The following is a 21,735-nucleotide window of genomic DNA, read 5'->3' on the forward strand; positions in this document are numbered from 1 at the left end:
CTGTTCCCAGTTCAGAGAGAACGTGCCACGGACATGGCCGACGTCGGTGGGTAATAGCGTCGCAAGAATGAAACCAAGGAAGGCGGCGAGGATAAGGCAGGGCGACCGCTTCGCCGCGCTGCCCCATTCTAACAGGCTCTCCCTTCTCTCCTTCCCTTCTTCTCTCCTACCTCCCTCTCTCTCTTTCATATTAATTAATTTGCTCGAGAGTTTTAACGACTTATTGCACTTCAATTAACTCATTTTAAATTGCATAATCCCCACACCTCGGGGGGTTAGAAACCGGTACCCGCGATAAACTACAATGTACTCTCGCTTCTACGCCACGGGAGACCGAGACTGACCATGTTATGCACGTATAAAGTGCTGGGCAGTCGCATATAATTTTGCGTATTTTCTATACGGCTTATCGATTTCAACCCAAAGTAACATTTTACATTACTAATGACTTATTTCATTAACGTCAGTTTTAACTTGAACAGTAGTTTAACTTATTCTTTATCATGCTGTGAGTCGGCTAAATCAAACTCAATTAGGTAGTAAAAAATAACAAATTAAAATCAACCATAAAATTTGCAATTAAATACTATAATTACGTCGAGAAATGCGATGTATAATACTAATCAATAAATTGGAGTTTACGTGGGGAACAGAAAACAGACTGTTATTCAGGAGACCGCACGCGTACAATCTCCGGAAACGTTTCAAAAAGTTCAGAATCGAGACGGGGGCTCGCATAGAAAGTCAAAGCTCGCTGCCGCGGGGGTGGCAGACCGCGACCGATCTGAAAGGAACGGACTGAAGTTTGCGGAGGGGCTCCGGGATCGCCTGGAACTCATTTGTAACCGAAGACCGATCCTGCCCGTAATTACAATTCGAACAAAGTTATGCCGGTTCGGAGCGGCGGAGGATGTGTCAAGTATTTAATCAGTGCCGGGCCGAGTCTCTCTGCGTGAGACAATGGGTGGCGACCAACTCTCTTATACGAAGCTTGTCCTCACCCCGTCGCGACATCCCTTGCCCTAGCGTTCGTCTACTTCTATAATAGCACGACAGCGGGTGTAATTATGTCGACCTCATTTTAGAACGGCTTTACTTCTCTTTCCGCGCATTGTACTGTTCATCCATACCTTCTTTCTCTATCGAATCTCTTGCATGTTCCATCTCATACTTTTCCCTTGTTTTTGTACACAATTTCTCTCTTTCTCTCTCTCTTTTTTTCTCTCTCTTTCTCTTTCTTTTTCTCAGCATTTTAGTCTCTTTTTTAAAAATCCCGTATGTTTCGCGTATTTGTAATCTGTTTGTTATCTAACTTATGGTGATACATGAACAAATTTACGTCTACTTAGACGGAATTCCAAAAATAAAAGTAGCTCAGTGGTATTTCGTTTGTAATCTTTGGTATCTGATCACGCGGGAGGCATGCTACCCCTTGCAAGCCAGTACATCTACCCCTTGGTATTCGCCATCTCGATATACGGCAGCGACGTCTGTTCCTCGAATCACGCGCGGTCCGTACAAATTCCCGAGCTACACGCAAGCTGCACGTCAGTGGCTTTCGTAAAGAAATCCGTTAACTGGCTAAATAATTTATACGTTCTTTCGGTATAAAGGTTAATCCTCTCAAAAATCGCGTTATCCTATATACTTTGTTTCTTTAGTTTCTTACATCATTCTGTATTTTTAAATCGGCATTAATAAATGTAATTAGTTAGTACTATAAATATCAACTCATATTTTAAGTAATTTTATACTTCTGCGAGAAGAGAAAAAGTGTTCTATTATTTGTCTAGTAACTAATGGATATAATCTATGGATAACACAACTAATAACTATATCTATACTATTGTTATATTATTTAAAGCAAAAAATCTCTCAATTAGAAAAACGTTGTTAATTTGATAATTATTAGCCTTCAGGTTATTAAAAGTTTTAAACATGCCTCAATTGTTGGCAAAGAAACGTCATATATTTTATAATATTTGACGCACTCTTGATGAAGCGTTTCAAACAAATTCGCTGGAAATGAGCACATTAATAATATTACAAAACATATTAATGCGTGCCTTTAATATATTAACTCGTGAAACGTTTTACAACTAAACGTATTCCTGATGAGAATGACGTGCATGGAATATAGAGCGTAACAGCATTGGTTTCCCCCGTGTATTGCTCGCGTGCGGTTACACAAATATGGGCGAACGCACTCCAAATTAAGGTTTAGAGTTGGTACAAATCAGTATCGAAGTGATGGACGTGCCGAGCTGATAAATCTAAATCCCTCGCGATTGTCTGTCAATTATTTATGATTGGCGGCAATTTGTCCAATCGAGAATAAGCTCTTTTCTACTGGATGGAGTTTACCGAATGCCATTCAATGTTTCGGACTGTATTATCCATTTCTCTCTACCATGTTTTTCTCGTCCGTGCATAGTGCTCGGACATGTGTTTATAAAAAATCTAAAGGAAAACAATTAAACTCATATTTCTCAAAACATCTACATTGCACCGAATAGAAATGTTATCGTGAACAAGCTACGCATTGTTGTAAAGCGTAGTTTTGATAACAAACGTTACGTTATACTGAAAATTCAATCGGGGTCACGGAATTTCCATTTAAATTGTATTTTTGCATGGGATATAAATGTGCACTGCAAACCCAATTAATTAATTCTGACAATCAGTCCCGATCCTCTTCATCGTGAAACAACATATCAGGTGCAGCGACATATCAATAGACATTATACGTTATTGCAAAAGGTACAAAGGTAACAACGCACCAAGGATGATAATGACGCTATTTCTAGCCATACAATACAGAAAGTTGAAACAAAACTGCTAAGCTTCTAGTACTTTAGCTCTGAAAAAGAAACTATAGACTTTCCAGCTTCATTCCAACCAACGATAAGCAACCGCATAAAAAGCTATACTCGCGTGACACGTTTAGAATTTTTGTCTTTTATTTTTAAGCTTTCTTTAAATATCGCAACTCTGATATTGCATTCTCATTTATCCATTCTGTTATTTATTTCAATAAGTTGATAATTAATCAAATAGTAGCTGTGAGTTAACAAAACATTTCCGATAGCTCATCGGTGAAATCGCAAGTTCATACACCGGTGCTGATTGAAATAACGTGCACCAATCGGGTCTTGAATGAAAGCGTCGCAACACGGCGTTAATTAAGCGAAACGAGAAAATTAATGATGACTAACTTTCGGCGCGTTGAATTACGCGCGCGTCCTCCCGACTTCGCCCGCGACATGTAATCATCGTGGCGATCGAGCCCTTTTTTTGTATCCGTCGAAATTTATTTGCGTGATGTTTCCCTAACAAGCCATTGCGTGACGGCTTTACAGGATTCAATAGAGGACCGGTCGAGTTTTTGTTCCTGCGTAGCGCTCATTTATGTGCGTCTCTCTTTTTCTGGTTACTTACTTAACTAAGTTTACGCAAAAAACTAACGTCGCGTGCGACTGCGGCGAGTTTTCTCGCGAACACACATATACATACGTCTATGCGACGTGGGGAAAAAGTTTGCGCACCGCAAGTAAATTAATTGCTCGTGCCGCAAAAGATCTAATTAATTTTGTTGCAAATTATTTTAGTTTCTTCATTCATATCATATTATGGTAATACGATTAGTCATGCTCTTAAGAAGTGGAATTTTGCAGAAAATATGAAATTATAAATTTTATTAGAAATTAAAAAATCTTTCTTTATAATATTAGTATATACATAAAATTTGTATTCTCCGCAACACAGAGAAATTAATATATGCATATGTATTTTTTTTTTTTAAACGATTATTATTTATTTCTTATATTACACAAGAGATTTTGTCATATTAAATGATATAAATCAATCAATTTACAAATTATCTAACGTAATATTGTTTTTTAAGCCGCATTAATTTTTGACATAATTGAGATGAATGCGGTGTTATATTTTTCATAAAATATTTACACGTTGTTAAAAAGTTATAAAGCTCTACGCGAGAGTTGTAAAAGCTACACGCAAACTTTGGCAATTGATGACTTTATCAGCACACACATAAATCAATCGAATTCACAGTTGAACACGATTGAATTAACATCTATATTCACGATTCGATAAGATAACGCATTTCTGTAAATATTCTCTTTGAATTTTTAACCTTTGAGTTATTATGCATCGTGTATATTAATTGAACGAGATTGCAAGCTGCTCCGTTTTGCCAAGTAACAAATTGTCTCTCTCTTTTTTTTATTATCTGGTCGCGACACTTTGCTATGTTGCTATTCTTCCGTCCTTCTGCTATATTTCTGCTTTGTCAACTGTTTTCTCTATCTTTCTCCCGTTTACGGACCACCCACGACTTTGGCCAGCCCTTCCACTCACGTCAGCTTAACGTCACTCATGCTCGTACGGCAGGCCCTTTTTGTCACACTCCGTTCTTCTTGCGTCTCTCCTTATTTCTCTTTACTCTTCTTTATCCTACCGTGTACTATTTTAAAGCGCGGGTTCGAACTGACAGCTCCAGCGCTAAATATTCGCTAAACGTTTGCTGTACGTTTAACCAGCTATATTATCAGCTGTCATCTAACTAGTTATTTACGTAAGAGTGACAGATTGCTTGTTAAATTAGATAATTGAGTTAAATCATTGTCATTTTTCGTAAAAGATAAATACCTTTGTAAAATAATTATCTACATTATTATTTTACGAGTATATGAGAAACTGGAAGGCGTCTTATGAGAAAAGTTATATGAAACTTAAACTGTGCTTGTGTTAACGATTGTTTAAACAAGTTTTGTTGTAGTTGTAGACGATAGCTGCATAAATTAATAGTAGTAAACATTGAAAACTTATATTCTCTTCTTGTCGGTAAAAATACGCGACACATTCAATAAAAAGCCATTTATAATCCGATATCAGAAAAAGATTATCTGACACAAAAAAATGCAAAGTCACACTTGTTGCTCATTTGAAGATGAACATAAACAATGGAGCCATTGTTACTTCATCGAGATTTTTCTCGTTTCTCTGATCAAACATTAAATAATTCTTTTACTTACATAAGTTTACTCTATAAAGTATTTCTTACGTAACATAATAATACTCAAACTACAGAGTTAGATAGACATCACGGATAAAAACTCACCAGTCTCACGTTGACGCAGCAATTTCCACTTCGGAAGTCTAACCAAAGTCTGTCTCCCACCGCTTTTTCCGTCCGTACTCTTCGGCCTCTATAACTCTCTCGTCATGTCACGTTCTAACTGCCTTCCCGCGGTCCCCGGAGTCTACTTTACACAGATTGCACTGCACGTCACAGCTGTCCTCCCTTTCCGTCTTCCCCTTTCCCCGTACAAACTCTTTAACAGTCGGAAAATATATCAAGGGTCCGCACGGCAGAGCGCCAGTCAAGTCAACGAGATATTAACGCTCTTTCCGTATCGCACAATCAGTGTCCGTAAATTCGAGATCGATGGATAGGATATCGTCCGTTTGGAGAACCCTCCGGGTAGACTATGAGATTTTCGCTCTAACCTCGTGATCGAGCATGTCGTTGTCACGTGGTCAAGAGGAGGAAGAAACTGTCTGTCATGAGAGGTTTCAATTGCTTCTTCAAAGAGGTTTTCAATTTTAAAGTATAGATGTAAGAGACTCTCTCAGGAACGCCAAGAAATGGAGATGTCTCGAGAATCCGCTCGTCTGAAAAAGTAACGTCATAGACTTATCGGTGGTTACGATAGTTCCGAATTTTTGTCTGACAAGTGATTCATCTGTACGCTCTGAAACGAGATTCCTCGAGGTCGTATCTCGGGATATAAGTCGCGGCACGTTCGCGAGATCGACGGACGCGAATCGTGCGGCCTCCGGTTTTTCGTCCGCGCTGCCTGCCGTCCGGTCACGTGGCGGTGAGCGCCACGTTCATTGATCGCGGGCGACCTTGGTGTTGTGTGTCGCGATGCAAGCTCTCGACGATGAGGTCAGTGCATGCATGGGCCGCCGCTGCGCGCCAGCCTGGACGAGCCGCTTGGAGGATATTCTCGCCGCGTTACCGTGGCGCGTTCGCGCCGAAAGATCGACGCACGAGGAAGTGGGCTACGGCGAGGACGAGAAGTGATTCGTCCCGCGTGCAGATCGTAGGGTCGTTGCATTCGCGTGTGGTGCCCCGGTCGGCGGCACGAGTCGAGCCGAGACCACCCACGTCTCTCTTTGATGCCAACACGCTCGTGTTTATGCTCGGGTACGAATACGTTCTCCAGAGCTCACGAGGAGGAATACGTCCGTTCGCGAACTGTTCGCCAAACGTACTGAGGAACCCGGCGGCTGGTTCGCCGGTGACGTTATGCCTCCGCGGGTTCGATTCCCGGATGGGCATGCGCCACGTTCTGTACTTTCGGGGGGAGGTTGCCGCCGCTGCTGCTGCTGGTGCTGCTGCTGGTGGTGCTAGTGGTGCTGCTGCTTACTGCTGCTCCTGCTGCTCGTGGAGGTGCATCCACCACTGGGAGATATAGTTGCCATCGGTGGGGTTGTTGAGGGCTATCTTCCTTTCGTTCTCTGCCTATCGCGCTCCTCTTCCTCTCGCGCCATTTCTGCGCTTGTCTCGCGCCGTTTTTGCCCTCGTCGTGTTAGCTAACAATTTCATTCTTTGTTATTTTAATTTAGTCATCAGTAATTATCTGTATATGAATACATGCCGAGTTTAATCATAATTAGGATAAAATTTTTTTTAGGCGAACATATATTATGTATACATATATGTTAGCTTTCTTTCTCTATCTCTAATCTTGATCGCTTGAAATTTTATTCCGTAGCGTTATAATAAAGGAACTGGTTTGTTTATTATGCTGCCATACTTATCTCATTTTTATAATTGTATATTAATCTCCATTAATGGCTCATATTGCATTCACAATTTATGTAAAATGTCTAGTTTTTGTTTCTTGTAGAATTATGTTTTGTAAGATATAATTTTTGTATGACATATTAATATGTTTATGGCAGAGTATAAAGAAACCTTCGTGATATTGATATGACATGCATATTTAACTGTTCGTGATGAGACGAACAGTTTAAAGAATTCATGCAACGCGTCTTTTTTGAAGCAGATGTTATAAATTTGATACTCTATTTGGCCGTTTCCATGAAATGTCTATTTGTTACGAGGTAACAGTTCGTGAAGCGAAATGGAGGGTAATTACGACTGGCGCACTTGTTGCTCTTGCTGTTGTTGCCTTTCTGCTATTATTGCTGCCGAACATATCATACGTTTAAGTATTACGCACCTTCATTATTTTAAAGAATACGAAAATTTTATTGCTACATTGCATTATACGTATATTCATTTAATATTTAAGTACTACACGTGACAATATGTAAATAATTGATATGTTAATAAAAAGAAGTTAATCGCTGCTTAAATAATATTAAATATCAGCGAAATTCTATATTTTTTACGACAAAGTTTTCAATAATTAAATTTTCTATAAACTTGTCGATATATCTATATATGTATAATACATATGTATAAACCTGCACCGTTGTAATTCTAGTAAAACTAGTCTCTCCGATGTGTGTCCCGCGGCTTGCGGAAATGTGCAGCATGTTATTTATTTACATATTGTTTATGTTTAAATATATCGTCTCGAGTAGAATACACAACACGTGTAGAGCAAATTGTATTAAGTTTCTGTGCTTGTTGGCATCGCGTAATTAACGTTACACGCTCTGTAATACATGTTTCATTATGCGGGCGTTGTATCGCTGTATCGTAATTAGTATAAAGCTTAAAGGCAGATATTATTCACGACACGTGATAGTTATACGCGCGATAGGATGTAGGCTTCAAAGGATAAAGCAGAGCGCATAATTGATAGCGTGTGTGAAGAAAATCGCGCGTGTATTCACCCTGAGAGACGTTTCTTGCTCCCTTTACGTTAGTGTATTGAGTCTTTCCCGATTTGTCTTTATTTTCATATTGTGTTTTTTTTAAGATTGATGATGAAATAATTCTTAATTAAAATTAAGATATCTTAATAAATATGAAATTTGTATCGATAGCCACTTCCATTAGAATACATATTCGAACAATCAAAAGCTTATTATCCGCACGATTAAAACGCATGAAAAAAATATCCCTCTAACATTAAAGAAAAATCTTTAAAAATTATAATGAAAATATGTCTCACTAATGAGCTACAGCATATTGCATTGCAAGAAAGATCGATTTTTAATTATTTTTGTTTGGATTATTTATATGAAATATTGTTGGCACTTATATGGTTATGCTAATATAAATACATATCAGGTATCAGGATTGTTTTGTCCAAGTCTGTGTCGAATACACAAATAATTCTATTGTTTTATTGTAAATCTTTAAAATATCTTTTTAAACATTAATTAAACTAGGAAAAGCTTTAAAAATTGTAGGTATCCTAATTTATAATAATTTAACAGCTTCCATAAACAAACATGCGGATATACGTTGCCCTAGGAATTAACGTTAATACATCACGTTTTTGCTGCACTTTCACATCGCATAATTAACGAATTAACCTTCTCATTTAATTTCGGTAACAATGTTATAGCAAGCAACGCGAGATTTTACCTGGCTTATAACTTTCTAATGTCCTTCACCGAAATCTCAACTGAGCATAACTTGAGAAGTAGCGTACCAGCTTTCACGATAATGGCAATCGCGTCAACTTCCGACGTACGTAGAGGTACATACATCGGCGTTTCCATTGGTCGATTGGGCATGAATTTAGACGGTGTGCCCCGAATAACCCCGGAGATTGAGACAATATATGTTGGCTGTGCCGCTGCGGTTTGCCGTTGCAGGCGGTATGGCGCCCAGCTCCAGCGACGGCTCGGTTTGCTGCACGGCCGAGAGAACGAGAAACCCAGTTAACTCGGCAGGTTGATTACAGTGCGGCAGGTGTCACGCGCTGAACTCCACCAAGTTTCGTCTAACCGTGCGAAATATCTTGCGAATTACGAGTACGGGAGAGTTTCCGCGCGCCGCGATGCCGCGCGCAACCATCCGCCCGCTCGTTCGCCCGTTCGCTCATCTGTCGATGCCGCAGTTACTTGCACTTGCTACAGGCGTGCACTTTCTATCCTTGCAACGTCAACATAGGGTCGAAAGGGTCCGCCGCAAGTGCACTTCGCACGCGCCACAGAGCACTGGCCCTTTTTGCCGATTGTGCTGCATTTCTCTTCGCTGGCGCTGTATCTGTATAATATGTAGCGCGATATAACGTAGTCCGACGAAGGACAAGCGCAAATTTATATGCGGGATCAATATATATCAGTGTGTACGTGAATAACGTTAGCGATAGCAAATCAAATATCTTTTTTTTTTATTGGCGTTGTTGCGCGATAAAAATTAATTAAAATTGGAAACGGTGGATTAGAGAGAGCTCGCTCGTCGAATGCAAATATAATGCCGCTCGCGGTTTTTTGGGTTATTAGGTCAACTCATTATTTCTCTCAGGCCAAGGACTGAGTTGTAATAAAATGCCTCCGCGTTCCGCAAAATCGAGACCCCCGGGAGGAATTAATCTATTCCGGTGCGATCATTCAATCTTCTCGGATTGCAGTTTTTTACATTCTCTCTCTCTCTTTCTCTCTTTCTTTTTCTCTCTCTCTCTCTCTCTCTTTCTATATGCGGCACAGTCGCACACAGAATATGCTTGGGATAAAACGAATCTGGCGAGTTCGACATTTGATTTCATCGAATGACCTACGCCGCGAATGGCTTTTCATGAAATCTACGTTCCCACATAGCGATCAATTGATTCAAAAATAGGGTAGGTCGTCAATTCGTCGCGGCTTCCAAATCGAAGTGCGCAACGATCAGCGGTCGATTGTAATCGCGATGAATTGCCGAGGAGTTACGATGCAACGTACACCGTTACGTTCATAACGAGTGAAACTAATATCTCGAAACAGGATTTTTTGGAAAAATGGGAAACATTCAATATAGAGCAGTTCATTATTGAAAGAATCGGTTATCCCCTCAACGCGAGAATATCATGATACATAAGAGACTTTATTTGAAATATAATTTATAATTTATTGTTTAAAAAATTATGGGAAAGAGCAAAATTTTGACACGCAGTAATGTATATATATTAATAGTAATGTCAAACAATACATGATATTATTTTGTAACATGTAACCAATTGTCATTTGTGACATTTTTAGTTCTGCGTCGCGAAATGTTTTTAAAAACATGTAGTTAAATTAATTCTGCGAATACTCTTGTTGCGATACAATGGAATAATACAATTTTATGTAGAATATTTTTTTAGAAACAAGCTGCAGATAGCTAAAAAAACGAAGTTTTTAACTTGTTTTTATTTTATATGGCATAGCTACATACATGGCATAACTATCATCCAATTAAGAAATGCATATTTTTCATGTGTAAAGGGAAACGATAAAATCTCTACTATTATATAAAGGGGAAAAGTTTGTACTGTTGGTCGGAGTAATCTTAGAAACTATTGGACCGATTTTGAAAGTATTGTATATGAAGTAGGGGTAGAATTTTCCGGGGAGTGCTATAGGGTGTATAGTTTTTCGTTACCGATCTTCTGGAAACCGGTTTTTCTAATTTCTTCAATTTTTCGGGAAATAATTGATGGAACCTCAAAGAATTATATATGAAACAGGGGTAGAATTTTCCGGGGAGTGCTATAAACTGTATAGTTTTTCTTTACTGATCTTTATTGGAACCGGTATCCGAAATTTTTCCAATTTTTCGGGAAATAATTGACCGAATCTTAATAATTGTATATAAAACAGGGGTAGAATTTCCTAATAAAGGGGTTACCAATTTCTGTCTAAAAAAATCTACGTAATTGTTCTGATTTCTACAAATTTTGAGATTTTGAGCTAAATTTTTTTTTATGGATAAAATATTATTATATTGAATTTAGCGAGAATCGGTAAAAGGGTTGCCAATTTTTATATTAAATATTGAGAATTGAGAATTGTTTACCCAGGCGTTTTTTCGGGAATTTTGAGATTGCTCGTTCGCGATGTACACAGAACCTCGATTTTTTAATTAAAAAACCAAGGAATAAAATCGGTAATCGGTAAATCGGTAATCGGTAAGTGAAATATCGAGGTTCTGTAGAGGGAGTCCGGGAGACTTGACCATAGAGGAGAGTTGAACCACTTCAAATATCTCGTTTAAATTTTGAACAAAGAGCTCAATCCGAGCACGTTAAAACACGTTTGTCTCAATCACAGTCGAAACGCACTACCAAGCGTCATATTGTCACGTGCTCGGATTGAGCTCTTTGTTCAAAATTTAAACGAGATATTTGAAGTGGTTCAACTCTTCTCTATGGTCAAGTCTCCCGGACTCCCCCTATACATCGCAAACGAGCAATCTCAAAATTCCCGAAAACACGCCCGGGTAAACCAAGGGATGATGTCGCTGATCGGTAAGTGAAATATTGGAAAAGCGGAATTGACTCAATAGTGTCAAACTCGAGTAGAAAAAGACCGGTTACGACATGTTTAATCCACGAAAAAATTTATGCGGTCCGATTTGAAATTAGAGGCATTTAGTTATAATTTAAATTACGAATATCAATTTCATCCGAGTGTAATAATTTGGAAAATGGATGTAATATATGTGATCATTGACAAGTAAAAAAGTTTAAAACTTAAGCATCTAGAATGTGTTATTCATGCAGGAGAATTAAACTACCGTCTTTAAATCAACCGACACACTCCTTATGTTTGTCTACAATAAGGATATTGAAACACAAATGAAGTCGTTTCAAGAAAAACGACTCCCGGGCGAAGCCCGGGTAACCAGCTAGTATGATATATAGTAGATATAGACCGTAAAAAAATAAAAATGACATGAAAAACGTTCAAACGAAGGGAAAAGCGACGAAAGAAATTCCGAAAAACGTTTTATCTATCTTTATTTTCACGTCTCGGTATTAATTCTGCAATTATTAATTGCGAGGACATTATTAACTCGCGCCTCGACAGGGAGACAGTGGAGGCACGACAAGGTGACGGGAATCGCTTTAAAATACGCGAGGAATGCGCTCGAGAACGTAAAGGAGGAAGAGACTACGTTGAGATACGATGAAGGTCAGGGAAGCGGCGATAATGAAAGGGGGAGTTAATCACTTCGACCAGACAGTACTACTGACAATACGCGCCGTTGAGAGAAGGAGACTTTATATTTAGGGATACGAGCTATTCGGGCGCTAGTTGACTATGCAAATGCACTTCCGAAATTCGGGAGCTTGAATACCCACTACTGTAAAAAAATATATGATCCGTCAAGATATTTTATCGGAGGATGCTGTGTTTTCATCTCCGGTTATATATTTCGACAAACGATACTCTTCTTCGTTTTGTATCCACGTGTTATATTTCACGTTTAAGAATATTTACAGACGACGGTATTAGAAGCTGGAATGATTTGTCATTGGAAAGGTAGAAGGCACATAATGGTATTAAATGCGGCTATGCATCAAGCGACGTTCGCCCCGTAAAAAGTGCAAAAAATGGGGAAAACACTTTTTCCTTCCTCTCCATACAATTCGTCGTAAACGTTAGGACAGATCAAGAGAGAACAAGAGAGAAAAAGGAAGTATCGCCAGCTGTAGCGTCCCTCGAGGACCTTCGTAACGTTGAACCAAAGGAATAACTTATGCCCCCGCCTCTTCGCGGCGTCGAAAGAAAAATGCGTTTGCACCAAGCCAACGATCGGAGGGAACAAAATGGATGATGGAGATACAATTCTAGAGCTACCGACAGAATCTTAAATCACGATTTTTATGGTGAATTGTACGAAGCTCCGTGAAACTTACACAGCTTCTTAAAAACATCGTAAAATTTAATTTTCTTCGCGTAAGAAGACCACTCCAATTATTTGAGAAACCGCGAATCTCTATTTTACAAATTATGGTATCAATATTAAAATTTGTGTGTTCGTTATTTTATACAATTACATGCTGAATTGTTATATTAACGTCAAAAAATATCTGAAACATATACTAAAGAATAAGAGAAAGAGAGAAGAAAGAAGTATATGAGTTTTTTAGAGTTTTAGAGATTTGAAAATAAATTATATATGCATGCACATATACATATCGTACATACGTAAAACTACGTTACATGTTCTTCCGAAGAATATCTTTCTCCTTCATACTTTAACGTCTCGCTCTTTCTCTCTCCTAAAATTTTTCACGTTTTTGTGCGTTTTTGTTTACATTATACGCGATAAAAGAATCACCATATTTCTAGTATCTCATTGTCAGTGGAATCATTCTTTTTAAAAGTAATCCGATATGTGTCTGCGGCCTTCAACTTTTTCCATGCCAATCGAGTGCTCGCTCTATCGCCTTTACCCTCGCAGAATCCCAAACCCCTCGACGGTGTCGCGAGAGAATCTAATGAATTTGACCCGTCAATAATACGCGCGGCTCGTTGGAGGGGTAGCCTTCCCCAAACACGCCCGAAGCGAACGATAGGGACCCGTTCCGGTTTGTCTCGTCCATCCGCGTGCATTCGCGCGCGTGTATATGCACGCGCGCGCGGACAAAAGAAATAGGAGAAACGACTGCGCGCGCGGATGCAGTCACTGTGAAATTAACGAATTTTTCACGATGGACACATTAACTGTTGCCGGCCGGGTCAGCAAAAGCGTCCCCGATGCTTTATGACAACAATGCGAGCGATACTGCGAAAGGATGAGCGCGACGATAAACTGGATTTACTGTCGCGCAGTGGCAGGGGTGAATTTATGGTGGATGCAAGTTGTATTACAAGAGAGAGCGAGATCCAAATTTTTGTACGAATCTTAAGAGAGATAAAATAGCATATTATTTTAAGATTATATTATTATTATCAATCGTGTAATAAAAATTATCTCAGTATTATGGTACCTAGATCGCTATTTACAAAAATTATTCGCAGCTCACAAACATTATTTCTGTGTTACATTATCTAGTATGAGATACAAGCATGAACAAGGGTTTACATGTCTGTCTTTTTATTTTTTCTAGCACGACAGCCTCGTTTTTGTTATTAAATTTTTCAAAGTTGATAGTATCGTTTCTGTTCTCCGTAAACGTTCTCCAAGCGCGAATTTATGGTGCGAATATTAGGTGTATGTGTACATGCATCGCTGGTAATTACAGATTTCGTGCTAGGAAGTTGTTCTTCGATTATTCGACGACGCAGTCAGCGAGCATGCGTCCTTCCGGGGAGAGCGATCCAATTAACTTTCGAAGATGTATGCATATATACGCGTCGTTCTCCTCGAAATTAACCTCCGGTTGCGTTCCGAAGTCGAGACTCTCGAAAAAAAATCCGGTACTGCGAAGTGCCTCCTCTGTTAAATTCCCTCCTTCCCGCACCTACGACCGTTGCGCGGGGCTAATAGGATTCGCGAAATTAATTACCCGCATTTACATAAGCCCCCGTAAACGTTTTTCTTTTCTTCCCTAGCCCGAGCCTCTGGCCTTGCCTACCTTCCACCGCGCCGAGCGGCATGCAGAGGCGGACGAATAATTCTCGTAGAGAAATTCGTGATTACGTTAACGATATCCTCGTCCCGTTTTCTCTTTTTCTCGCGCTTTGGCTCGCATCCTCCCGTTTCATTCCGACTGCAGTGCCGAGTCACTGCGTTACGCCTTTGCGTTTAGGTCGTCACGGCATTGTCCCCGTCGCCGTGCCGCGTCGTCGGCAACAGCCGCGACACGGGTAACGAGATTTGTCGTCCAAGATAATTAGATTATCCGCACTCTGGACGGCCAGCATAGCCGGTGTTAGTATGGGACGAGGAGGTAAACGCGCCGAACGCGCGGCGACCATGCCGCAGAGGCGACAACATCGTCCAAGTAAACGTCTGTTTGCTAATTTTTGTGAATAAAAGGAAAATACTCCACTGTTAGATCGCGACTGGCTGTCGCGAGAAACGATTGCTGTCATTACGGCCTCGGAACTAATATTTAAATTCGTATGTAAAGAAGTGAAAATGAGATATATTTAATAGTCAAATTGCTCAAAATTATTTAGATTAATTGCAATTTTCTTGTTCCTGTATAACGTGTTTTTCTCAAATTTAAGCAAAGATATCTTCTTTATTCCCATGCAACGTATATAATTTATTCTAATAGCTCTTTTTATTTCCAGCATTAAATAATTTATGATTAATCAATCTTTTTAATTTAAAAGTCGAAAGAAAAACCTTAAAAGTTGGCGAGAACTTACGTTTATAATTCTCTGTATATTTCTCTAAGAGATTTTACTTTTACAATATTACGTTAGACCGTTATGAACGGGACGACGATATTGTAATAAAATTGCATCTTAGAGTATGCTGCTAAATATAAATGGGAATTCCATAGAGCCGCGTTTACCGTTTTCAGTAACACAATTGCATGCGCGCGCCGCGCCGTCTTCATGAAGAGGAGGCGCAAAGTAATTACTTGCGATCTATGTTTCTCCGTGTCCGCCGTTTGCGCGCGCCAAGTATAGGTATATATCGCGCCCAGTAACAAGAGGCAGCCTTATCAACCACCGGTACATGTCCAATCAATTTTCAACGTGACGGCGCACGCCGCTTTTGTGGTAATATCTATTATTCGGTATCCCGGGACCGGCTGCATTCTACCCTCACGCATCACACACGTGATCTCCTCGTGACAATGGCGCACGGAATACCACGGAATTCCCAGCGCGTTCCCGACCCCAGCTTTCCAGATCAAAAAGCGCTGAATGCTCGCAACTTCTGATGTCTGATGACGAACCGAATCTCCGAGAGACGCTTTGACCACAGTAACGCGTCGCGGTTTTTTGAGCATTTAATCCGATGAAAGATTTAAAGTTGCGAGGGCTGTCAAAAAATTTTTAATTGCACGTATGTTACATATTATCTTAACTTACATTTGTACAATGTAATCTCGCTCTATCTCTCTCTCTAAGGCTTATATAATTATTTAATCTATTTAAAGTATATAATACATAGTCTAAATTTATAGTATTATATATTAATATACAATACTTTGATGTGTATAAATTAACAAATTAATTTTAACTTTAATTTTATTTTGAGTATCTCTGACACACTTTTTGATACGTGATTCACGTTACGACTATAAACGTGGGTCTTACTTATTGATTCGTTATACTTTACGTTAACTGAACATCGTACCATCATATTTTACCAAATTATTACAGGCACGCAATAACTCCGTTTGAGATTTAATTGAGACAGGTGGAAGGAAAAGTATAACACATATTGGAGTTACATAAATGAATAATTACTTACGAGAAACTGTATTTTACGAGTCAAATTACCTTCTTTTATAAATAACTTAGCGAATTAATTTATTAGTGATTGCTCCCGCATTTTTCATATTCAAATAATAGATTATCTACTGAAATACTAACGTCCTATATAATAATTCGCAATTATGTAATCAAGTCAATTTTTATAATGACTCATTTCCAATAGCATTATATGCAGATGCGACTGTTTCTAAAGAAAAGAATTATAGTATAGCATGTGTGCAGTAATGCATGTTATCGTTCTAAATGTCTCTTTTTCTTGTCCAAAGACAAAAGAATATGTATTACGTGAGGAGACTCACAAATAACAGATAAAGATGGTAATAAGGCGTCTACGTAGGAGCAAAAAGTATTGAGAAATAAGTTTGCAAAATTGGTCTGTTACCTGCAGTGAATATGAATACTGAATACGGATTCTTGCATTCTGTTGCATTCTTTGAACGTCTACGTGTATAAACTTACTTATACATTTTACGTTACTAACAGAGGAATGCTCTTTTTCATCCATAGTATAAGATAGACAATAAACCTCAAACATAATTAATGAATGATAAAGATTAGAACGGAGAATTGGAGACGAGCAAAAAAAAAACAAGTATAAATTAATTAATATCAGATGAGAATGGCGATTGAAGGGGGAACGAGGAGAGGAAACCGACAAAGAAGACGGAACAAAAATTGCCGCCGCAGATCCGGGCCGAATCGACAGATACAATACGTCTAATGTATCCGTGGAAACAGCGGGGGCGCAGATACTAACCGGACCTTTCTAGCAGACGTATAGTCTCGCGCACACGAACGCAACACCATCCAGAAATTGAAAGTCGATTGAATAGCGCCGCTCCACGGTGTCGGGAATGGATACATGCCGATTGTGTCGGTGAACTTGAATCCCGGGCACACAATGGGCTCAATGAAACGCATCATTATTGTCCAATTCCTCTCTCCTCTGTTTCGGCTTCTTCATCTGTGTCTCCTTTTTCGTCTCCTCCTACCTTTCTTCCGCTCCGTTTCTGCTCGCGCAAAGGTCCGACACCCGTTCCCTCCTATACGTCGAGATTTCGTTGATGCCATGCCTGTACGTACATACGTACATATGTGTACGTACACGGCGCGATCTAGTAAAACATACGAGCGCGATTCATCATTCGATTCGTGAGCCGCTCTGTCGAGATAAACGATTTTGCGTCCCCGAAGAGCTTACGTCCGCTCGAAAATATAATGTCAAATATAGTTGTAACAGCCGATAAACGGCTTATCAATAGAACGGCGGAACGATAGAAAATTGCTTAAAATTGCATATTGAGCTTCAAAAGAGAATTCATCAAATTTTATGCTTTTGTAATCAACAGATTAACACATTAAACATTAATAATACGATACGTATTTGACATAAATTAACGTTATCTAATTCCTACGGTGAATAAATAAATAAATAATTAAAAGTACAAGAAAGTAACGTGCATATTTATAGAAAGAAAGAACAACTGTTCACTATTAAATATAAGCTTTTATAGAACTTCTCTTTATTTGATTCGATATTTCGTTTCTCCGCCAGGCGCGTAATCTACTGTTCACACGGTAAAAGCATTAATTTTCTATCTTACCTCATCGCAATGAAAGCCATTATTGGCCCGTTAATATCGATATGCATCGTGTGGAGCCATGTTACTCCACAAAAAAAAAAAAGAAATCGGATCGGTACGTGTCGGTCGATTCCTTTCACCGTGGTGCATCGCGGGAGTTGATCAGGATGATTAATAACGCGAGGGGTTAAATCATTAAGTGGCTTATACGTGGACCTGTAGTCGCGGGAGAGGACGGGGAGTGCAGAAAGGATTGGGTGGGTAAAAGAAACGAGCGCGCAGAGACAGAGGGGGTAAGCGAGAATAAGGGCCAGGCCGAGGTACTTTCGATGAGGGATCCTGCTGCGGTGCACAAAGAGAAAGAGGGAGCAGGGCGGTGAGAGGGGAGGGGTTGCGCGCGGTGGGTATTGAATGCTGCACCAGACCTCCATAGCCCGGCTCCGCGGCGGCAGAGCAATTCCCTTTAGTTTATTTTTCCATGGGTAATGAACCCCTGTCCCTACTATGCGTTGCATCGACAAGGCCGGTCGGCCGACCGACCGACCGACCGACCGACCAACCGACCATGCGCTTCCGCCTGCCGCTAACGAAACGTTATTTCGCGATTCTGTGTAGTACTTGACGTTTGACCGCGCGTCTCTACTTTTTTACTCGCGTCTGCTCATTTTGTGACTCGCGCTACGCGAATGCATTGCGATTGAATGCGAGTAACTATAACGGTCGAGAAAGCGGACTTTACGAATAAACTTCGTTAATGATCACTGATTTACCTCTCTTTCGTTTGATATGTTATAAAATAAAGAATCAAATAAGGATCAAATAATTATTGGTACTGAAACTTTTATTTTATTGGCAAGTGTTTTTAGATATTTCGCCGATATTTCGTAGAATTTTTATCACGCGGAGGAAAACTATATTTGGTATTTTAAAGATAAATCCCCTTCCAGCAGTAATTCCTGAACGTGCGGTATGGTCCAGCGATATAAACTGTTTTTCTTCCATGAGGCAGTGCAATGTCTCGCGCATTTACACGATGTCATGGCCGAATGTCCAGAAAAAACGGTCCTTTTTCTCCGACTATTCGTATGCTCGCGAAAGGAGTCTGGTTGCGAATTCCTGAGGGTATTCCCTGTACCGTGGCCGAGAAGCTCGCTTTATCGCGCGCAACGAACATCACTGGATTAAGCCACGTTGCAACGGTAAGCGATGGCGCCCCGGGCTATTGGGTAATCTACAATTTTATACGCTGTATCCCATGTGGCGTAGTAGAAAAGAAAGTAGAGATTCGGTAGTTCTCGTAATTGCTTCGTGAATATGGACCAATAAGAATGCGCATTGGTGCAGGCGCTCCTCTCTACGGAGGCACTAAATAGTTTTACTTGCAACCGAATTCTCGGCTTATGATGTGCAAAAGTGCTTATTTGATGTAACATATGATGCAGAATTCTAATATTTAGTTTTTCAATTTTTATGGTTATGGAATTAAAGTTTATGGTACTCTGTCTCACGCTTCTTGCAGTTAGCTATCAAGAAAATAACCATATGATTATTATTTTAATTAATACGATTATTATTCGTTTATGGTGATTCAAACAGCATAAAGACGCGATATATGAAAATCATAAAATGTTAACATTAGGCATAAGATTTTGTTTGATGATTGAAAATGTCTAAATTAGAGAAACGATACTGGAGATACTGGAGAGAAGCGTGGGATGTTATTGTACTAAATCACACATACTCCGTGATGCAGTAAGTGTGTCGATCGACAAGTTGAAACGGATCTCGAAATGGGTACGCTCGCCATTGAACTCGGTATTATCGCTAAACATAGCCGGCGTAGAGGGCCGCGCTGAATTGTCGGGGATAGTCGGTGTTATTCGTACCCTCGCTATGCTACGGTATAGTACGTAGGTGCAGCGTGCATGCCCAACAGGCAAGCATGGTCCAACGCAGATCGGAGGGTGAAAGAGGGAACGAGGAGCGGGGAAGAGGAACAAGATACCAGTCGTCCGTATAATCTGTAGATCTGACCGCGCGTGTTCTGCCCACGAATCCCGTGGGTGGTAACCGCCTCGGGGACCTGATTTACAGGTGTAACCTGCAATAACGGCTCGCGCGACCTATCGAATCCGAGAACTTAGGATCGTAGAATTTCGCTGTACCGATATCCCGAGAAGCTGCGAGGCGCTTCGCGCATCGCGGTAACCGTGGAAGAGGATTCTCGCTTCTCATGGCTCAAACAAAAGTAGAATCTACTATCCAACTTAACGGCGAGAGAAAATTGCGCCTCTAGGAGAATAATTTTGCGCATTATAACGCGTGGATTCGTGCAGATTGATCCATTGTGCGAACTGCATGGGAACTTTTTACGCAAATTTGTCTGGCAATTGGCATGTATTATCTGAGAATCACGAATAGTAACACATATGTGTTTGATTCGAATTTTACGAGAAATTTAATATGTTTTGAATAATACTAATAATGTTGAAGAAATATATTGAAATAGTTCATGTTACGTTATGTTATAGATTTTCAGTGTTATATAGATTATTTATTATTTTAGCACATATTTCAGATACCTAGAAATATAATTCGAATACGCAGTTGTTAATATTGAAAATATTAAAAAAATATGTATAATATATTAATATCAAAATATTCACAACATAAGTATAAATATTCATAGAAATATATATACTAATTTATAGATAATTGATACATTGATACAAGATTTAGCTGATATCCGAAATTATTGAATATCTATAACGTCTGTCAATCGCGTTAATTATTCTGAATTTTCTCGGGATTTTACATTTTTGTATCACGTAATTTGTTAGTACCAGTATTTATTTAGATACGATCTGACTAATAAATAACCGTTAATGCTTTTGCACAATTCGCTATGTTGATATACTACAATACAAAATTAAATATGTTTTTAAGCTCACAAAACATATATCGAGCATTTCGCGTTGAAACTGCAAAACACATTGTAAAATTGGACCCTAATTAAGGAGAATAATTGGCTACTATAGGCAAACACGTATTGTACCTGGAAGAGTCAATTTACACAACTTTTGACACTAATTCTAGCAAAGTGGAAACCTCGGAAATTCTAATGCTTAACGGAACATTGTAATTACTAGCATGACGTGAAACCTGAGAAATCCGATTGACACACAAATCTCTCGAGACGTTCCCGATGGGTGCTACGTGATTTCACGTAATATGGCCGTGTTATCATGCAAAATCGAAGATGCACTCGATTGATATCCTTGTCACATCTATTGCAGGAGAGCTATGATGATTAGGAATATTTACAATTAATTTATATTAATTATTGAAAGACAATATATAACAACCGCATTTCAGAAAAAAAACCATTACAAATGTTATTTATAAATAATTAAATTTTAGAGTTTAGTGAAAAATTTAAATGAAATTACTTTTTTCTTCAAAAAGGAAGAACGACTTATTGCGCTTTTGAAGTTATTATAATATTTGCTCGCTTTCTACCGCGTTTTGCAGTTTGCAGAAATGTTTCTGGGAAGAAATTTTCGCATATAAATTGATACCGCTATAGAAAGTATCACCGCGGTATCGTACACGAGTATCGTTTGCGACGTCATTAAATACCATTAAAATTATATGGTAAAAAGAACGTATCTGATTACAAAGGGACGACTCCGCTTCATCTCTGCGATCGGGAACTCGCAATAGGGTCATCATGGATGCCTCGGTTGCAGCAAAGTGTAACCCAGTTTCTATGCGCCGCCAATTACAAGCAGGCGAAGTGGTTCGTAAAGCCTCAAAA

General features: G+C 39.4%; 1 protein-coding gene across 7 annotated transcripts in view; it reads right to left on the minus strand.

Annotated features, from left to right (window-relative positions):
• Ten-m (teneurin transmembrane protein Ten-m) overlaps nt 1-5,846 on the minus strand; it is a 520,735-nt gene extending 514,889 nt beyond the window's left edge. For 6 of the 7 annotated variants that reach the window (XM_071781862.1, XM_071781853.1, XM_071781856.1 and 3 more), the window contains exon 1: nt 5,144-5,846. The gene's annotated coding sequence lies outside the window, so the exon portion shown is untranslated. The remainder of the gene's footprint in view (nt 1-5,143) is intronic. The other variant, XM_071781860.1, reaches the window with a different exon arrangement.
• Between the last annotated feature and the right edge of the window lie 15,889 nt (nt 5,847-21,735).

Source organism: Temnothorax longispinosus, chromosome 6 (assembly GCF_030848805.1).
Source record: "Temnothorax longispinosus isolate EJ_2023e chromosome 6, Tlon_JGU_v1, whole genome shotgun sequence".
NCBI classification, from domain to species: domain Eukaryota; kingdom Metazoa; phylum Arthropoda; class Insecta; order Hymenoptera; family Formicidae; genus Temnothorax; species Temnothorax longispinosus.